Below are 20,888 nucleotides of genomic sequence, written 5' to 3'. Positions count from 1 at the left end.
AAAGATAACACGGCGAGCGAATGAGCGAATATATGAACGAGTTACTGAAATCCCTCATCTCAAAGCCTCGAACCCCTCCAAGAAACCAATAACTAGTTAGTTAGATAGGTAGGGGTTTGATTATAAAAGAATGTTCCGGAAGGGAGAGAGAGTCAGTAATGCTTGGTTAAAAGATCACGTGATGGAGGGGAGAAGCTGATGAGTAAGCGAGGAGGAGGAGGAAGAGCACCAGAAGCTTGAGAGAAGTGAGGAGACAAGCATCACTGCAGCAAACCAGAAGCTGGAGAGAAGAGAGGAGACAAGCACCACTGCAGCAAGCCAGAAGCTTGGGAGACGAACACTCCACCCACGGCCTTCTGTGTGAGGCGGGCTAGCCAGAAGACGAGCAGCAGCCCTAGCAAGGAAAGGCAGCGAGTTGGAGTTGAGTGAGAGAGGTGTCCATCTCTCCACTCAGCCCCCCCCCCGAAAAACCACCCACGGCCTCAGTGGGTGAGACGGACTACAGGATGGGAACTTGTATGGCGGGGTAACCTGCCCTCGACTGTCCTGGGGGCTGAAATATCACTGCCCCAAGCTGCTCCCTACATCAAAGGGCGCCCGCCTCTTCACACCACCTGGGCCGCTCCATCTCCACATCAAGCGGCGCCTGTCTGTCCAGCACCAGGACCGCCCATTCCCATCGTGGACGTCCCCTGCCGAGCCTGACACTCACGCCAGCTCCTCCTTCTCCGCATCCAGCAACTAGAGCTAAGCATTCTGTGCATTCCCAAATCTCCCTTTGTACAGTAGCCAAGATTAGAGGCCTACAGCCTGTCAGTCATTTTTTGTCTTATTTTTATTAGCATCTGCTAACCTTTGCAAAAGGAAACCAAATGCATATTTATATATAACCTTACTGAGTGTTATCATTTGAGCCTGTTTTGCTGCTCATTTGAGATTACTGAACCATACCCCCCCATAGTACATTATCACCATCCAGTTTCTTAATGCTGTCTCAAAAGTGGTTCCCAAGGAAATCCTCCCACCATCCATAATTAACCACACAAGTAACGCCCTACTGGTCACAATCTTCGGAACGAGTTTTCACTTGTCCTTAGGCCTTAATATCCAAATAAAGGCTCGACGACTGCAACGCTACCACATACCATCATAACCCTAGTGGTCGTTAAAAGGGATGTAGCTTTAATTATTTATTTTATTATTTTCTCTTACCACGCTACACTATTGAGCCACAGATCATTTATTTTTGTAATGGAATAAGAACTTGATGCTCAGGAAGGTAATATCACTTTCATTTGGAATTCATTGTTGTTCATGCTACTGAGCCTAAGAGCAATTGTTTTCTAATGGATTAAGAACTAGATTATTTTAGTTTTGTTAAGTAATCTTTCTAATGTGATTCTCTGTCAAAACGCATGTTTGGTATGTTACCAAGCATTTCATATGAGGGCCATTTTGCCCCATACGTGAGGTCCTTGTTTTGCCCTGACTGTTGTACAAAATGGTCCACTTGTGGCTATTTTATTTTTTAATTCATGAGTAAAGGATCCAAGGTAGTTCTTCCAAAGAGAGTTTATTTTGTTTAATGATGAATAAAGATTGCAAAACACCAACTATCTCTGAATATACTACAAAATTGATGCAAAATCTGAGTGAAACCTTAAGGTTGCTTTTTTGCCCCACCTTCCGTATGTCGGTAATGTGATAAGTGAGATAACCTGCACCCTTGTAATGTCGGTAAATGTGATTGGCGAGATAACCTGCACCCCTGTATGTCGGTAACGATAAATGATAACCTATACTTTGTATTGTAATGGGTCATGTAATAAATGTAATAACCTATACCCTTGTATGTCGGTAAATGTAATAAATGTGATAACCTATACCCCTTGTATGTCGGTAAATGTGATAAATGGATAACCTTGAATGTCATCCTGAATTTGGCCATTCTCTCATAAAACTAGCATGCTGTATTGCCGCCATCTTGCCTAGAGAAACTAATATCAACACTCTGTGATAGTAAACATTGGGTTCTGCGCATGCGCAGATCAGGATCGATAGACTAAAATACATTGATGAGATTTATCGCCACGCCGGCTGCCCACATTTCCTCCCGTCACCCATAAACACAGGCCGAGGACCGCGAACTTGTTTTCCACTGGAATGCCTCAGATTTACTACACTTGTTTGTGCTGTCTGTAGCGCCGGTAGGGTTTTGAGGGTTGCTATAGACTTCCGCCCCAGCCTGTTAGTGGCGCAAGCTAAATTTATTTATGGTGGCTGGCGTGATGTATGACTTGCTTGGCCCATGATGCCTCCCGGTGCTCCTCTCTTGACCGAAGGTTGCTGAAGTTAAGGTTGATTGAAGATCCGGACAGCATGCCAAGTGCCTTCCCACCCCTCAACTTAGCCACAGCCTCTTTGACCTCAACCAGAGATGATGAACTCGTCAATGGGTGGGTTCAGCATCCACCACTTGTAACTCCAGCAACTTGGAAGCTGCTGACGTGGAGAGTCCACCAAGTGTACAGCTGCTCAAAGTTCTCAGCCCAACCAAAGCCTTCTGCCCATCTCATGTAAGACACGAGTATCCGTCAGCTGTTCGGATAGTGCTCACCTAATAAGAGGGAGACTTGAGCGAGCATCTTCACGGTTCTGATAAGCAGGTCGGGGGTCATTCGCATTAAATGGCTCTCGACTTCCTCAGCGAGACTCCTGATGATACCTCTCTCCTTGTCTCTCCTCAGGAGAGCTCTAGTCCCACGCGACAGAGCTCCCTGATTGGTCCTGCTTCCCAGCAAGTCTACAGCAGCAAAGCGACTCTCCTCTCCTTCCAACGTCTCCACCAGAGGCAAAGGCACCCTAGATCTCGGCGCTCTCCAGTGCACCTCGGCATCTTGCAGAGTCTTACGTTTGAAGTTGGTATTTGCCACAGTTCTACAGGGTCTTCCAGGTAAAATAGAGCACATCGAACCGATTTGAGATCTCCTTAGCCACACCTCCGGCATCGCTATATCAAGTCCAGCGGTGCAGCTCTGTCTCTGATACCAGGAACCTGCAATTCTAACTTTCTGGATTTTGGTAAAATTCAGGAGGAAAGAGCTGTTCATGTTCCTGGTACATTTTGCAGGAAATGAGTCTGTACCCACTGTGGTAAGCTTCCTTCCCTCCAAATGGGCAACGTCGCAGTGAAAAGTGCGGTACTTATGTTGGTGTGAATAACGATGTTCGTTGTGTTCGGCTGTGAGTGGCGGAGAGGTTCACTGCTATTCAGGAAGTGTAAAGGGCGAGGTTTTATCCATAATTAAGAGGTGAAAATAAATGTAGCATGTGTATGGTAATACATTAAGGTTAAAACCATCGATATCATCATACAACATAATAACACCAGAGAGAAGACGAGGCGTATTATTTAGAGTCGATACTTTGAATGTTCCTGCCCTTCATCAGCATTCACGTGAACGTGTGCACTCTCTCTCTCTCTCTCGATGGTGGAGGGAACCAGAGGGAGAGGAAGACCAAAACTGGAAATCCTATATAATTTTATCACTTTCTAAGAACTCCGGCCACCTGTTTTTAACCAGTCTCACACATACCTTCGCAACCACATCACTCCAGTGAGTGATACCATTGGTCTGTAATTTCATCGGGTCCGCTCTCTGCCCTTTAGTAAATCGGTACTGTACCATGTTTGCTCTCTTCCAATCTTGTGGTACTCTTTTCTTCACTAGAGAGGCACTTTATTATGGAGCAGCAGTTTTCCGCAAGTTGATCACTATGATTCTTTCAAGAATCCACCATGAGTTACTCCATCCGGCCCCTGCTCGCCTTTCTTACATCCAATTTGTTCTTGGAACTTTCTTTGACCTCCCTCAATCTTGTTGAACTGAATCTCTCTTGCATACACCTTCTTTCCTAAGCCTCAAAGGTTGTAACAAATTCTTCTTTTGTAAAAATTCCTATGGAAGCTGTTAATTCATCACCTCTGCCATCTTGCTAAGGTCCTCATATGTAGTGGTTTCATCCATTTTCACGGTTTATCGATTTTTCTTCTGTTCTTTAATTTGCCGTCTGCACACGTCTATAAAATAGTTTGGGCAGGTTCTTTCACTTGTCGATTATACTCTTTTTCATGGTTTACTTTTTTCTTCTTTTCAATCTTTTTGTATATTCATTCTTGTTTGTTTGAATCGTTCACGAGTTAATTCTTCGTCTCTCCATCCTTCCCAAGCTTCTTTTCTTTCTAATTATCTCGGATCTCTGTTAAACCACTCCTTTACCAACATCCTTTTGGTTACCTTGGGACACATATCTATTTTCGGTTTCTGTATAGTTTCAAAATGCTTTCTCCACTCATCTCAGTACTCTTTTGGCTTTGGAACAGCCCACCCAACTTGCATTTTCGGTGTTGTTATCATGCTACAAAGTCACAGTAGTTGCTTCTCCGACTAGGATTTTCTATCGAATCGTTTTCTGATACTTCAAATTCCACAACCTCATGGCTCTTCATTGGACAATCTACGTTAAGATTTTCTCTATTATTTTTCCGGCGCCTACTAAATAACATATACTATGTTCAGTCTTGATGCCTCGCCTTCTTCCCGAATCTGGTATGTTCTTGATCCACTGAGTCATGTTATGTCTGATTGTGCCAGTTGCAGAGTCTTCTCAATACTTTCTGTCTTCTGCGCTTCCCAACTTCCCATTCCCACCTCTCGGTTATGCAGTTGAAATCACCCATTATAAGTATTCTTCCTTGCACGCCCTCAATATTTCATCCTGTAACTCACCGTCTCTTTGTGTCATTTGTTTATATTCGCAACCCTACACGCTTGTTCATGGGGGCACATACCCTACTACATAATGCCTCCTTCTTCCTTCAGCACCCACAATTTTCACTTTCAACACCTCTGTCAAGCCTTCACCCTCAATTACCTCCTCCACCCTAATGCCTTTTTTAACCATCAACATCACACCTCCTCCCTGTTTTATCTTTCTGTCTCTCCTCCATATGTTGTTTGCACCTTCTCCAATCCCCACCACCTCAATTGGGTCACAACTTAGTTTCCGTCAGCCCCACAATATCAGGTTCTTTGTCTCTCAAATAGTCGTTAACTCTATCCACGATGAAACTATTCCATTAATATTCGTATATGTCACTTTCCACCCTTCCTCCTTTTCTGTTAGTTTTATTCCCTTCTTCCTCTCGACCCTATGAACTACTTTCTCACTTTCATATCCATTACTCCAAAAACTCCCTCTTCTCTTCTTGCGATCTCTTCTCATTTAAATCACGAACCTCACCTCTAAAGGCGGCTTTACACCTGGCAATTCGCGGCAATACAGGCGCGACAGCATTTTTGGTCTGGGTCTGGGTCTGGGAGCTCTTCTCGCGGCAAGTTCTCTGCAGCTGAGCGTGTCCGTCTTGTATTGCCGACTGGCGGCCGGGTAAACAACATGTCGGCGCCAATAAAACAAGAAATGACAGATGCAGATAACAAGATTTGTAGCCGGGAGGCCGAGGTGGCAGTGCTAGAGGAGAGACAGCATCGACACTTGTGGGACCAACAAGATGAGCTCTACAAGAAGCAGAGTCTGCGCAAAACAACTTTTGAGAGTGGCAGCAACATTGGAAATGTTTATATCTTTGCGAGATATATAAGGAGGTATTAGGACCGGTTATTTTCGTGTATTATATAATAACACTATGTAATGCCTGGGGTTGGGATGGCATGTTCCTCCTTCTCCTTTGTTGTTAAATGCAACAATAAACAATCAATCAATCAATCAATACTACTTATGATAAAACTCGTTTACTTAAAGTATTTCTACAATATTAGGCTGATGGACCAAACTCATTGTGGTTTTAAGATATGGTAGTAGCCTTTGGGGTGTCTGGGGTGAATTCATGCCCTTGCATTTACTAGCAGTTTACGTCTTGATGCTCCCGGCGGCTCCTCCCACGTGTGAAGGTATTTTCTCCGAGAGCACCCAGCCGGTCTAGCTGCTAGATCGTCGCGCCAGGAATTGCCACGTGTAAAGTGTGTGTGTGTGTGTGTGTGTGTGTGTGTGTGTGTGTGTGTGTGTGTGTGTGTGTGTGTGTAAGTCACGAGCGATCTGATCACGCGTTGGTCTCGTAATCGCAGCAAGTGCTCTTTATCGTCGATCTATGGGTACTGCCAGGACGTCACACACCACACCCCATCCCCTTTGCTCAAGGGGGATAGTAGTCACTCCTAGTCTTCGTAAAGAATCCTGCCTGAGCGGGCTGAATCTGCCGCCCTGTCAGATCTTGTAGACTGTGAGTGTGTGTGAATGTGTGTGTGTGTGTGTGTGTGTGTATGTGTGTAGTTCATTCATAACACCCTGATCACTCTCTCTCTCTCTCTCTCTCTCACACACACACACAGAGAGAGAGAGAGAGAGAGAGAGAGAGAGAGAGAGAGAGAGAGAGTGAACAACTTCAGCTGGCCGTGCAATAAGCCGGAGAGCCTTACTGCACCCACACCTCACTATCACCTGTCATCCTCGTCCATGTAGCTATCCAGTCTACTCAAACCAAGCTACCGTCGCTGCACTAACTATGTGATTGCTTAGTCTTTTCCATTCCAGAGAGAGAGAGAGAGAGAGAGAGAGAGAGAGATAGAGAGAGCAGGCCACACTTGCCATGGAGGTGGGCGGAGCTTGAGAGCCAGCCGGCAAATCAGCGAGGAGTGCGCGGGCTAGAAAACTGTACCTACCTTCGTAAATATATAAAGGATGTATAAAGGAATTGTACTGTACTGTATTCATGCCCTGCCTAATTCTTCTGTCTCTTCCCTGCTGCAGGATAGTGTCTGAGGGCGGCAGTCGGGGCGACGTGGCAATGAGGGTGATCGCGAAAGTCCACAGGCCGGGGGTCACGCCGGAGGAGATGGTGGTCGGCTACAACGAGTGGTCCGAGAACTTCGAGGTGATGGTGTGAGGAGATGGTGAGAGAGAGAGAGAGAGAGAGAGAGAGAGAGAGAGAGAGAGAGAAGATAGTGAAGAGAGAGAGAGATGCCTTGAGGTACCAAGTGCCTATGCAGAATCATGGGTATCGCTGGAATGATTTGGGTAAACCAGCAACGATTACTCATGAGGTCCAGGAGTGAAGTGATGCGACACAGGGTACCTGTAATCACCCCTTCATAGATGAACTGGAAAAAGCGGGTACCAATGGCCACTGGAGGAGCGCTGCTGGAGTGCCCCAGACGAGCTGAGCCAGGTGCTGGACGTGGCCACTGGGACGGGCTGCGTGGGCCTGAACAGGAAGGCAGGTGGGTGCAGACAGAGATGAAGATGATGTGAGGCAGGGTCAGGAACAGGAGCAGGAGCAGCGAAAGGAAGGATGGACAGACCCTGAATTAACAGGAGAGTAATGAATCATGAGGAGTAGCCAAAATAGATGTCAATTTCGATATGAGAGGTGTCTTGATACACTTCTTGAAGTAAGTAAATTCATATACAGGGTGAAATACATACAAAGGAAGGTTGATCCAGATTTTACCTAATGCATAATGGATTTGGATAGTATAGGGATGAGCATGAGTAGAAAGTCGTGTGCAGCGGGGCCGCGGGAGGGAGGGAGGCATGCAGTTAGTAATTTCAGAAGAGCAGTCATCATGAAGATATCGATAGAAGATAGAAAAAGAGGCAACAAAACGGCGGAATTTAATTAAGAGGTAGAAGGTTGTCAGCAAGAGGAAAAGAGCTGATGAGACGAGGAGCCTTAGACTCCACTCTGTCCAGGAGTGTTGTGTGAGTGGAATTATTGTTTTTGTTGTTGTTTCATATTTACATATTAATATACATATTTTTTCTTTTAAATCTCTCTCTCTCTCTCTCTCTCTCTCTCTCTCTCTCTCTCTCTCAGACACATTCGAACTGGTGGTTACCTCGGGTGGTATGGGCGAAGGTCACATCTCACACAGTGGCCTCGACTACGTTGTGCGCGTCGCAAAGAACGGTGAGTGAGTAAGTGAGCCTGCGTGCCTGCGTGCGTGCGTGCGTGCGTGTGAGTGTGAAAGTGTTTTTACAAAAAAGGAGACAGCTCAATGGCACAAAAAAAAGAAACAATAATACAAAAAAAAGCCCGCTACTCGCTGCTCCTGAGAAAAGAAAATCAAGAGGTGGCCGAAAGAGAGGTCAATTTCGGGAGGAGAGGGTGTCCTGATACCCTCCTCTTGAAAGAGTTCAAGTCGTAGGCAGGAGGAAATACAGATGAAGGAAGATTGTTCCAGAGCTACCAGCGTGAGGGATGAAAGAGTGAAGATGCTGGTTTAATCTTGCACAAGGGGTTTGGACAGTATAGGGTGCAGCAGGGCCGCGGGAGGGAAGGAGGCATGCAGTTAGCAAGTTCAGAAGAGCAGCGTGAAAATAGCGATAGAAGATAAAAGAGAGGCAACATCGAGACGGAATTTAAGAGGTAGAAAACTATCAGTTGGAAGAGGAGAGCTGATGAGACAAAGAGCCTTAGACTTCACGCTGTCCAGAAAAGCTGTGAGTGGAACACCCTCCCCCACACGTGAGATGCATACTCCATACGAGGGCGGACAAGGCCCTGTATATGGACAGCAACTGTGCGGGAGAGAAGAACTGAGGAGACGATACAGAACGCCCAACCTCGAGGAAGCTGATTTAGGAGAGTGGAAATATGAGGTTTCAGTTGAGATTTTGAGTTAAGAATAGACCGAGGATATTTAGTGTTGAAGAAGGTGACAGCTGAGTGTTGTTGAAGAATAGCGGATAGAGTTTGGAAGATAGGTGGGGAAATTGAGTTTTGAGGCATTGAAGGACACAAGGTTTCTTCTGCCCCAATCGGAAATAATTGCAAGGTGTGAGGTTAAGGGTTCTGCAGCCTCAGTCTGGAGTCGTGTACTTCCTGTTGGGATGGGCTTCTATTGAAAGAAGTTGAATAATGCAGAGTGGAGTCGTCGGCGTATGAGTGGACAGGACAGTTTGTTACTGAAAGAAGATCATTGATGAATAATAAGAAGAGAGTGGCTGATAGGACAGAGCCCTGTGGAACACAACTGTTGATAGGTTTAGGGGAAGAACAGTGACCGTCTACCACCGCAGAGATACAACGGCCGGAAAGGAAACTGGAAACAAAGGAACAGAGAGAGGGATAGAATCTGAAAGAGGGCTGTTTAGAAAGTTAAAGACTTGTGCCAGACTCTATCGAAGGCTTTCGATATGTCTAGCGCAACTGAGAAAGTTTCACCGAAATGGCTAAAAGAGGATGACCAAGAGTCAGTTAAGAGAGCAAGAAGATCGCCAGTAGAACGCCCATTGCGGAACCCATACTGGCGATCAGATAGAAGGTTGAAGTGGAAAGGTTCTTTTGAATCTTCGGTTAAGGATTGATTCAAACCTTTAGATATACATAAAAGTAAAGCTATAGGGCGGTAGTTTGAGGGATTGGAACGGTCACCTTCTAGGCACAGGCTGTACAAGGCATACTTCCAGCAGGAAGGATAGGGTAGATATTGATAGGCAGAGACGAAAGAGTTTGACCAGGCAGGGTGTCAGCACGGAAGCATAGTTTTTAAGGACAATAAGAGGCACTCCATCAGGTCCATAAGCCTTCTGAGAGTTGAGGCCAGAGAGGGCATAGAAAACATCATTTGGAAGAATCTTAATAACGGGCATAAAGGAGTCAGGGGGGTTGAGTAGGAGGAATATGCCCAGAATCGTCCAGGGTGGAGTTCCTACAGAAAGTTTGAGCCTTAGAGACAGATGAGACAGCAGTGCTGCCGTCAGGGTTAAGGAAAGGAGTGAAAGAGTAAGAAGTGAAATTGGAGGAGACATTTTTGGCTAGATGCCAGAAGTCACTAGAAGAATTAGAAGAAGCAAGGTGTTGACATTTTCTATTGATTAAAGCAGTTTTGGTAAGTCAGAGAATAGATTTAGGAGTTCGAAGGCTCTGGAACTTTTGTAAGCTGCCTCTATCTTTAATAGCACGAGAACAAGCACGATTAAACCAAGGATTTTAGTATGAGGAATAAAATGAACGTGGAATGTATGCCCATTCCAGAGACAATCATCTCTGAGATGCGCTGGGCACACACAGAGGGTATCTCCTGGAGGCAGTAATCATTCCACGGGAAATCGGAAAAGTACATTCTCAGATTGTAACGGTGTAACGCTTCGTTGCGGGGCCCTGCGGGCGTGAAGAGAAACTCTTGCTGTCGTGCGTGCGGTGGGAACATAGTACAATGTAAGGTACAGGAACAGGAGAAATGACACATTTATTGCCTTTGTCTTGCGTGAGAAAAAAAAAACTACCTAGCCAGTGGCTTCCCTGCATCCTGTCGCCTTGTCTGAACCACCATATAATCGTGCAGGACAGAGTTCCTCCTAATAAGGTAGCACATGACGACGAGACTGACGAACATCAGAAACATTGGTACAAAAAATCCAGGGTACAGGTAGGGGAGATGCAAATAATCAGGCAGCGTTTCCTCCAGGGTTTCCGCAAACTCTGTTTTGTTCGCGAAAGACAATGAATTAAGGGAATTAGTCACATACGAGATGCTGGAGAAATGAATGTCATCGAGAGGGTTCCATTGGTATTCAGCCCGCACGGGATTCAGCCCACGGAATTCAGCCCACACGGAATTCAGCCCACACGGGATTCAGCCCACGGAATTCAGCCCACACGGGATTCAGCCCACGAGTGCGCCCACGGAATTCAGCCCACACGGGATTCAGCCCACGGAATTCAGCCCACACGGGATTCAGCCCACGGAATTCAGCCCACACGGGATTCAGCCCACTGAATTCAGCCCACACGGGATTCAGCCCATGGAATTCAGCCCACACGGGATTCAACCCATGGATTCAGCGGAATTCAGCCCACTGATTCAGCCTGAATTCAGCCCACGCGGGATTCAGCCCACTGAATTCAGCCCACACAATATTCTGACTATTCATTATTTTTACAGCAGTTAGTGCCTATTCGCCGAACCCAGCTTGCACCACGAGGAGGTTGAGCACCATAGCAAGTTTTTATATATATATATATATATATATATATATATATATATATATATATATATATATATATATATATATATATATATATATATATATATATATATATATATATATATATATATATATATATATATATATATATATATATATATATATATATATATATAAAGGTTGCTATGGTGCTCAACCTCCTCGCAAGCTGGTTCGGCGAATAGAGCACTAACTACTGTAAAAATAATGAATAGTCAAAGAATAATATTGCTTAAGTTATTTACTTTTCTTTTCTAAAAATCCGTTCAGTAGAAATGGTCATATTTCTAAGGGTTCCATGTCAATTAAACCCCTATTCAACTCAACAGTGTGGGCCCGTGAGTTAAGTCCCGTGTGGGCTGAATCCCGTGTGGGCTGAATCCCGTGGCCTGAATCCCGTGTGGGCTGAATTCCGTGGGCTGAATACCGGTTGGGCTGAATTCCGTGGGCTGAATCCCGGTGGTGCTGAATTCGTTGGGCTGAATCTCGGGTGGGCTGAATTCAGTGGGCTGAATCGTGTGGACTGAACCGCGTGGGCTGAATTCCGTGGGCTGAATCCGCGTGGGCTGAATTCCATGGGTTGAATCCTGTGGGCTGAATCCCGCGTGGGCTGAATCCCGCGTGGGCTGAATTCCGCGTGGGCTGAATCCCGTGTGGGCTGAATTCCGTGGGCTGAATCCCATGTGGGCTGAATTCCGTGTGGGCTGAATTCCGTGGGCTGAATTCCGTGTGGGCGGAATCCCGTGTGGGCTGAATCCCGTGTGGGCTGAATCCCGCGTGGGCTGAATTCCTTGGGCTGAATCCCGTGTGGACTGAACCCCGCGTGGGCTGAATTCCGTGGGCTGAGTCCCGCGTGGGCTGAATTCCATGGGCTGAATCCCGTGTGGGCTGAATTCCTTGGGCTGAATCCCGTGTGGGCTGAATTCCTTGGGCTGAATCCCGCGTGGGCTGAATTCCTTGGGCTGAATCCCGTGTGGGCTGAATTCCTTGGGCTGAATCCCGTGTGGACTGAACTCCGCGTGGGCTGAATTCCGTGGGCTGAATCCCGCGTGGGCTGAATTCCATGGGCTGAATCCCGTGTGGGCTGATTTCCACGTCCACCCATCGAGAGACCGTAGAGGAAACACTCGATGGGAAATATTGGCCGTGAAAACCAGACGAATCCGGGACGGGTACGTTGTTATGTTAGTGGAGCGGATATAGCATGCTTCCGCTATGGCATAGTGACCAGTAACCCGTTGATAAGTGGTACCCTCCGGGCAGATGACCGATACATAGAATGACTGAGGGAAATAAAAATAATGCAGACCCTGAAAGTTCTTATGGAAAACAGGCGTTGGTGTTAGCTGCTTGTAAGGGCACAGGGAAAGAGCGCCAGACGCGTTCACGCGGGTGAGGGCGATCTCGCAAACCCCCCCCCCCCCGAACTGGTAGGAAGGCAAAGAGAGACGCAGAGTAATAGAATCGCCCGAAGACCGTCTCCTTGCAATACTGCAAGAGTGAGTAGCTACCCGTTGAATACAGAGCGAAATCCTTCGCGATTAGAACAAGAGACGGGGACGTGTCCAGGGCTAACACACTGTCCCTTGCTGAAAAAGGGAACGGGACAATTTCGTGTGCCTCAAACACGTCCGCCGTCTGAAATGGAACATGAATGATTATGGCATCAGGGGTGAGGCTGGACTCAATCAAGGGGTAAAAATATTGACTCATGTCCGGGGTGAATAAGGGTGTTAGGCTATAATTTTGATACCCGATCTGGACAGTCGTTCTCAAATCGTGTAGAGGGAACAAGGCAGGTGTGACTCTACCGTGCGCTGCATCAACCATGTTGCTAATAACCTGCTGATTTGCCGTTGCGACGGAGTTAATGACGTTTTCCAATACATGCAAGGCCTGATCTAGGAGGAGAAACTGATTCACCTGGTCGAATTGTTTGACAACTATGTTGATAACCTCTACCATCTTATTTGTCTGCTCTAGCAGTTCCTCAATGTTAGTATGCAATTGCGCAAGTTTTCTACAATTGGCGTTGATCACCCTGCGATTTCGGGCAGCAAAGGAAAGTACATGAGCGTAGTGGTCCCGCAAATCGCGAACGTCCCCGTCGGTAGCCGTACCGAAAAGGAACTTTGAGGCGGACCCAACGATGTTGAGCAACCCCCTCTTTACCCGAGAGTGAACTGAGTGAGAACTATAATCCATGTTTACCTCATCAACCTTTCCCCGTAAGAACAGAATCCTATCCTCCAGTAGTTGAAAAAGAGTCAGAGAGTTGGTACTAGAAGGTGCCTTTGCTTCCCTAGTCTTGGTAGCCCGTACGGCGTCTGCCATGCCGAGTAGTTTTTCTGAGACTATCCTGATTGTGTCCGTGGTGTTGGTCAAGGAAGTATAGGGATATTTTACGAGGAGCACATATTCTATGAGGAAGACCTCTCCTATGTGTGCCGTGAGGGCACCAGGCTTCAGGTGGATGGGTGTTGTTGCAAACAGGGAGCCGAGGGACAACAAGATGGTCAGAAAACGCAACATCATGATCTGAAAGTGGTGGGAATGAAGTATTTAAACCCGTGGTCTCAAGTTATAGCTATGGGTGTTGGGATTATCTTGTTGAACATTTGACTCTGAGGGGGAAGTACCAATATCAAGGTCCAAAGGTGAGGGAATTACTTTCAGACGATCACTGTGAACTTCTAGACTGACTCCACTATTCGACTCGAGAACCTCGAACCGATTTCCCCTGACATTCCGAACAACTCGGTAAGGACCCACAAATTTAGCCCTCAGTTTCGAACTCCTTTCCGCTTGCTTAATCATGACTGTGTCACCCTCTTTCAAATTCACCGGGACGGCCTGTTTGTGTTGTTTTGGCATCATTTCAACCTTCGTAGCTTTTAACGTACACCTAACTTCTGAGTGTATCTTGGAAAACATATGCATCTGCTGTTGTGCGTACCTATCAATGTTGTAGAGAGGTTGTTGTGGGGTTGTAAGGAAGTCGTACGGAAGACGTTTCTCCACCCCATATAGTGTAGGGAGACTTCCCCGTAGAGTCGTTTACCGACGTATTTATGGAAGCGGCTATATGCGATAGCCAATCCTCCCAGTTATCGTGGAGATCGTTCACGATTGGCCTGAGGACCTGTAAGATTTTACTATTAGCCCTCTCCGCCAACCCATTAGCAGCCGGGTGGTAAGCGGTGATGAAGGATTGCGTGATGTTAAACTGAGCGCATATTTCGCTCAATACTGAGTTTCTAAACTCGGTGCCATTGTCACTCAAGAGAATTCGAGGAGACGAATGTGGACACAACACGTGAGTCACGAGGGCATGGGCCACGCGTGTGGCTGTCTTGTCCTTGAGAGGCGCTAGAACTAGAAACCTAGAGAACTGGTCGACGCACACCAATAAGTAGCGCGAGCCATGTTGGCTCTGGGGGAGCTGTAATAAGTCTATATTAACAACATCCCATGGCGCCTCTGGTACTGGGTATTGCAACATAGGTGCTGGCCCTTTGACGGACCCCTTGTGCTTACCACAAACGACGCAATGTGCGACATGTTTTTCTACATCAACCCGTAATGTGGGCCAGTAGAATTTTCGTCTGGTGACAGATAGCGTCTTGTCTCTTCCTGGGTGACCCGCAATGGGTGTGTTATGGACCAGCTTAAGCGTCACGGGGACGTATATGTCTGGGATGACCAGTTGGTCTATAGGTACCGGTTTGGTTGGCCATGACCTACAAAGGAGGTTGTCCTCTGATAGGAAGAATTGTGAAAAGGGAACTGGCAATTCAGGAAGGTTTGATTCGTCTCCCGACTCTAGGGCGTAAATTAACCTCTTCCACACAGGGTGGTCACGCTGAGCAGTGTGTAGCTCAGGTGAAGTGAAGTTGTGGATGACCTCTGGGGTGGTAATCGCGCCTATCGGAATATTCCGAGATAAGGCATCTGCGACCACATTTGTTTTCCCGGTGATGTATTTTATCTCCGGATTGTATGCTTGGATCGTTAAGAACCATCTTGCCAGACGACCGTGTAGGTTTTTTCCTTTGAAAAGATCAGTTATGGCCGCATGGTCTGTATACACCACAATTTTGTACCCCATCACTATGTCACGAAAATGCTTCAGAGCCCACACAATGGCTAGAGCCTCTAGGTGGGTAACAGAATAGTTCTTTTCCGGAGCTGTAAGTACTCGACTGGCGAACGCTATCACATGCTTTTTGCCGGACTTATCTGTTTGCATCAGCGCGGCTCATACTCCACTAGCCGAAGCGTCGGTACAAAGCTGAAAGGGGTCCTTGAAATCCGGAAAGACAAGGACCGGAGCCTGTGTAAGCGCTTTCTTTAAATCCTCAAAACTCGTTTGTTGAGCTGGGAGCCACTGAAATGGTACGTCATTCTTTAAAAGATGGGTTAGGGGACTCGCGCGTGCTGCGAAGTCCTTAATGAAAGGCCTGTAATAACCTGCGACACCCAAGAAAGACCGTACCTTGTCCGCAGACGTTGGCTGAGGGAACTCGGCAATAGCCTTTATTTTGTCGTCCACTGTGTGGATGCCGAATTCGTCCACGACATGCCCCAAGAACTTGATCCGAGGCTTTAAAAATTCACATTTGGTGATTTTGAGCTTTAATCCGACTTCTTGAAGTCTGTGTAGGACTGCTTTTAGTGTTTCCATGTGTGCATGCACGTCTTTACTTGCTATGATGATGTCGTCTAAATACACATAGACAGAGTTGCCCAGCAAGTCACCAAAAATACTGTTCATTGTCCTTTGGAAGGTCAAGGGAGCTCCTTTGAGCCCGAACGGCATCCTCGTCCACTCATAGTGGCCATGAGGCGTGCTGAAAGCCGTTATTTCACGTGACTCGGGGGCCATGGGCAGTTGCCAGTAGCCACTGACCAGATCAAGACTCGTAAATACTTTATTTCCTCTACCGAGACACATCAGAAGATCTCGAAGAACGGGAAGCGGAAAATGATCATCCACGGTCGCGGTGTTCACACGCCGGAAATCAATCACAGGACGATAAGAGCCGTCTTTCTTCGGAACCAGGAACAAGGGTGAATTCCACGGGGAATTCGATTCTTTGATGACACCTTGTTCTAACATTTCAGAGATAAGTTGTTGCACCACCTCCCTCTGACTGTGGGGGAACTTGTACGCATTGATATATACAGGATTTGTATTGGGTTTTAACTTAATGTGGTGTTCAGCACACTGCGTAACTCCAAGCGGCTCGCCTGGTAGAGCAAGCGCCCCCCGATAATGTTCCAGAAGCTGGACTAAGGTTGGCTTAATTTCGGAATAGTGTGCAACTTTTAAGAATGCCTCTAAATTAGCTGTGTCTTGTTCGGGAGAAGCCTGACACGCCGAGGTTATGCCTGAGACTTGGGCTGAAGGGTATTCAGCTGGTTCCGGGGCGACATTTCTCCCATACACTAGACACTGGCATAATCGAACACCGTGTTTTAAGGATACAGGGGATCCAGACGTGTTTATTACCAATGCCTCTGCAAAACCTCCCTCCTTGACTGTTGCAAGAGTTACCTCCACCGTCACGCGGTGTACGTGAGGAACTCCGTCGATACACACATCACTGCCCGCCTGAGGGGCGTTAGGCAAACGGATTTTAACAAGTTTTGCAGCACGATCCGGAACTATATGAGGACCTTCTACGACTGCCGTTACTGTCCGCCACAAGTCTGCAATGGTTTCGTGTGGTTTGACCGTAAGAGGTGACACTTGGGCGGTGGCAGTCCCTGAGTCTGTGGTGGGTTGGTCATTTTCCACCTCTGAGGGTGAGATTACAGTTGACAGAGGCGATGAATTGACCATCCCCTGTATGCGTCGGCCTTGATACACGATCGCGTTGTTTTCAGGGTTTATGGTTATGTGCAGGTCTTTCATGGCGTTTAATCCTAAGATCCCATCCACAGGTAAAGCAAACCTGCTAGAGACATAAAAGAAATCTCGAAAGGGACATACTTTTTCATGTAAGCTGACTGTTAGTGGTACTCGCCCAAGGATTCCCAAAGTGGTGCCCGTCACGCCTACCACATTCAGGTCGTTCTCTTGGAGCGGCCAAATTTACCCACTCGCCTGTCGTGTCAGAGACCTGTAAGCGGAGTCGGAGATGACACTGACTGTGGCACCTGTGTCAACCGCTAAGGTGAGTGAAATTTTGCCCACCTTGCAAGGGAGGGCAATTATGCTTGTCCGTCCCAAGGCGGCAATGACGGAGTCAAGTTGCTCCCAATTAGTATTTTCCTTAAGGGACACTTGGATGTACGCCTCGGGGCTGTCACGAAGTCATGTCTTTTTATTCTGAGAAGAGGAGTGTGGTTTACTGTCCGCTGAGGACTTGTACTTCTGTTCCTCCTTGGCCTTTTGTATTGCAGAACAACTGTCAATCATGAAAACAATTCCCGTGGATATGGCAAAAGGCAGCCTTCCGCTGATGGTTTGGCCTAGGGTTCCTGTGTGATGAATGATGCCCGCCCCTGTAACCTCCTGAACTCCTATCTGAGCCCTGTCTTGAATGTGTTGACTCCCTACGTTTCGCGAAACAAGAATGTTCAGAATGTCCTGATTGGTTGCAAAAACTACAGGTGAGAGAGACCTTACTTTGAGCCTGTAATACTGCGGCCGGTGCGAGGGGATGCCGGTGAGGGTGTCCTTGAACCTTGAGTGGGTTGTAAGTATGCAGACGAACCCGGGGGTGAACGAAGTCTGCGGCCTGTAATTGATAAATAATGAGTGCCTGAACATAAGATTACCTTAGTAAATTCACCGGTTGTGGTATCGTGTTCCAGTCCCTCTTCACTTGAAGGACGAGCCAACTGTTGAAAGGTGTCGCCGAGTTTAGCGAGAGTGTCTTTGTTCATACTATGGCGTAAATCACTTACAAAATAGGAGCATATGTTGATAGCTGTAAATATGAACCAATAAACGGAACGTGTATGAATGAATAGTTTGCGTTGAAAACCTAAAAAGGCAAGAAAGAATGGCTAGCAAGGTGCCTGTTTAGACGTAATAGAAGTTAAGGTTATAATGGAATGCCCTAATGATATGGGTATATATAGAAAGAATAACTATATAAACAAGTGGTATGTTAAGTGAGTATACCATTGATGCTCACGTTTTCTCTCGAGCGGTGAAAAGAAAACGGAGGCAGGGCACACTGATGAAGATTAACTTTGATCAGGGAACTCACACTATACTCAATAGACTCGCTAGCAAACAATAAGAAAGAATCAATATCGTATGCGAATGAACGTTACTCCCACAATTAAGACTGATTAACAGCGTTAGGAACACATAAATAAAAAAATCGTGCCCCTGCACGGACAATAATGAAAATAAGCCGAGTCGGCATATTTGGACAAGAAGGGAATATCCACAAATACCAAGATTAGTCAGCTGATGTAGTGGAGAGGGCGACGGCTTGTGATGCCCTGGGTTACGTGCAGTCGTTGCAGGCGCGTCAGGAAACCTCGGCCGCGGCCACAGCGGCGGTGAGAGGTGAGGGATGGGCTGACATCGGAGGACTCGCAATGGCGGTTGAAAAACTGCCGACCCAGCAATTTGAGCGGCCGCGGTTGCGGCGGCTGGGAGCCGGTACACTGCCGCCAGACGAATGATGGCCGCGTCGTCCTTGTTATAGTAAGAGATGGGCGGCGGTGGCAGATAAGACGACTTGGGTGTGTAACCTCTTGAGAAGACGCCTTGCAAGAAACGGTAGTGGGAACAGCTTGCAGTCACCGGGAGATGGCCGCGGGTACCCTTGCTGACTGTTTGCCGGAAGAGGTTTGGGCCGATGCTCCCGGCAGCGGCGGTGTTGCCGCCAGCTGTGGAGCGAGGGGCATGTGGGGTGTCCCAAGGTCAGCGGGGCGTGCCTCCTCGTTGCAGGTGTGAATACTTCTGCCGTATCGTGGAGTGGCTTGCAGTGTTCGTAGCAGTGCTGGCTTGAAGCGGGGGAGCGGCTTGTAGATTGTGGCCCTCGCTATCGGCTGCGTAGGCCTGTGGGTGTGCTCGGGGCTTGTAGGCTTGACGCCTGTAGAGTTGCTTGAAGCTGGTGTGCTCGAGGCTTGTAGGCTGGACGCCTGTAGAGTTGCTTGTAGCTGGTGTGCTCGAGGCTTGGAGGCTGTAGAGCCTGTAGGCTTGTAGCTGGTGTGCTCGAGGCTTGTAGGCTGGACGCCTGTAGAGTTGCTTGTAGCTGGTGTGCTCGAGGCTTGTAGGCTGGACGCCTGTAGAGTTGCTTGTAGCTGGTGTGCTCGAGGCTTGTAGGCTGGACGCCTGTAGAGTTGCTTGTAGCTGGTGTGCTCGAGGCTTGTAGGCTGGACGCCTGTAGAGTTGCTTGTAGCTGGTGTGCTCGAGGCTTGTAGGCTGGACGCCTGTAGAGTTGCTTATAGCTAGTGTGCTCGAGGCTTGTAGATGGCGCCTTGTGAGTTGCACGTAGGTGGCGACTTGTGAGATGCTTGTAGCTGGCGCCTTGTGAGTTGCACGTAGGTGGCGACTTGTGAGATGCTTGTAGCTGGCGCCTTGTGAGTTGCACGTAGGTGGCGACTTGTGAGATGCTTGTAGCTGGCGCCTTGTGCGTTGCCGCGGACGGCAGGTGCGGTGCCGCGGACGGCAGGTGCGTTGACTCCTTCTTCCCTTGTACGCCTGTCCCCGGAGTTTGTTGGTGAGTTCTCGTGGCTTGGAGGAGAACGAGGTAGCGAAGGCACAGGCGCGGGGTGACCGCTGCCACCAAATGTAACGGGCTTGTCGGGGGGCGTTTAAAGGGTGTTGATTAAGACTTCAGCTTCCTTAAGGCGAATTATATTCGTAGCCTTTATGTACAAGAAGCGACGGAGCGAGAGCGACTGTCGTTGTGTGTCAGTCGGACTCTCGTGAAGGAGTGGCGAGTTACAGGTTGGAAAATAATTGTTACAATTGGTCACGTATGTCAAGGTGACCTCCACGCACCATCGGAGTGCGAAGTATACAAAACTGAGACGGTAAACACTGACGGACGACATTCCTATAAGGTGGCGTGATCTATCTGTCGTGGGGTTTTTCCATTGACAATTGTATGCCTAATTCGTGGTGATATTAAATAATAATAATACATTGATATCCTACTATAACAATTGATTGATTTAGAGTTTCTTTCATGGCGCCGCAACATCTTGGTCATATGGCACCGGAGTAATAAAATGGAAGGCAAATAATTAAAATAATCTAAGGGTGATAAAAGTTATTAGGAAGATAGTTTTGAAATGGTCCATTCAGATATAGCACTAGTTTAAAATATAATAAAATGTTTATTAAAAATGCATTAGTGAAATACAAAGAACTTTCTATAAAGAGACCCTACAAGAGATGGAGGATGCCCATCTCCTGCAGATACCCCAATGACGTCATGTCCAGGGGTGAACGTATTTTCACCCAGCATTAGGGAAAGGGAAAAATTCCCATGTACATCACGACACCGGGAGAGGTACTGCTCTCGCAGATCCCGCAGACTGGGGCACTCGACCTGGGATTAGAGGGAAAGACAACGACTCAGTAAACCTTCCATATCACTTGGCAACGTGGCTCATGCAACGTTGCCGCCTGACGGACCTTGGCAACAGGCGCCAGGCCGCACCATTCAACGTTACGCCACAATGGACAAATGAAGTAGATCTGACTCTTGCGCCCTGCGCAGCCATGCAGAGAGAGAGAGAGAGAGAGAGAGAGAGAGAGAGAGAGAGAGAGAGAGAGAGAGAGAGATAGCCACCCTCTCTGAGGAGAGTAATGGAGTGATGTGGCACCAGCGCGGTCTCGTGGGGAATCCTTGTGTCGC

The sequence above is a fragment of the Eriocheir sinensis genome, chromosome 23, assembly GCF_024679095.1.
Source record: "Eriocheir sinensis breed Jianghai 21 chromosome 23, ASM2467909v1, whole genome shotgun sequence".
Lineage (NCBI taxonomy): Eukaryota > Metazoa > Arthropoda > Malacostraca > Decapoda > Varunidae > Eriocheir > Eriocheir sinensis.
The sequence above is the reverse complement of the archived record's forward strand: the minus strand, read 5'-3'. Positions refer to the sequence as shown.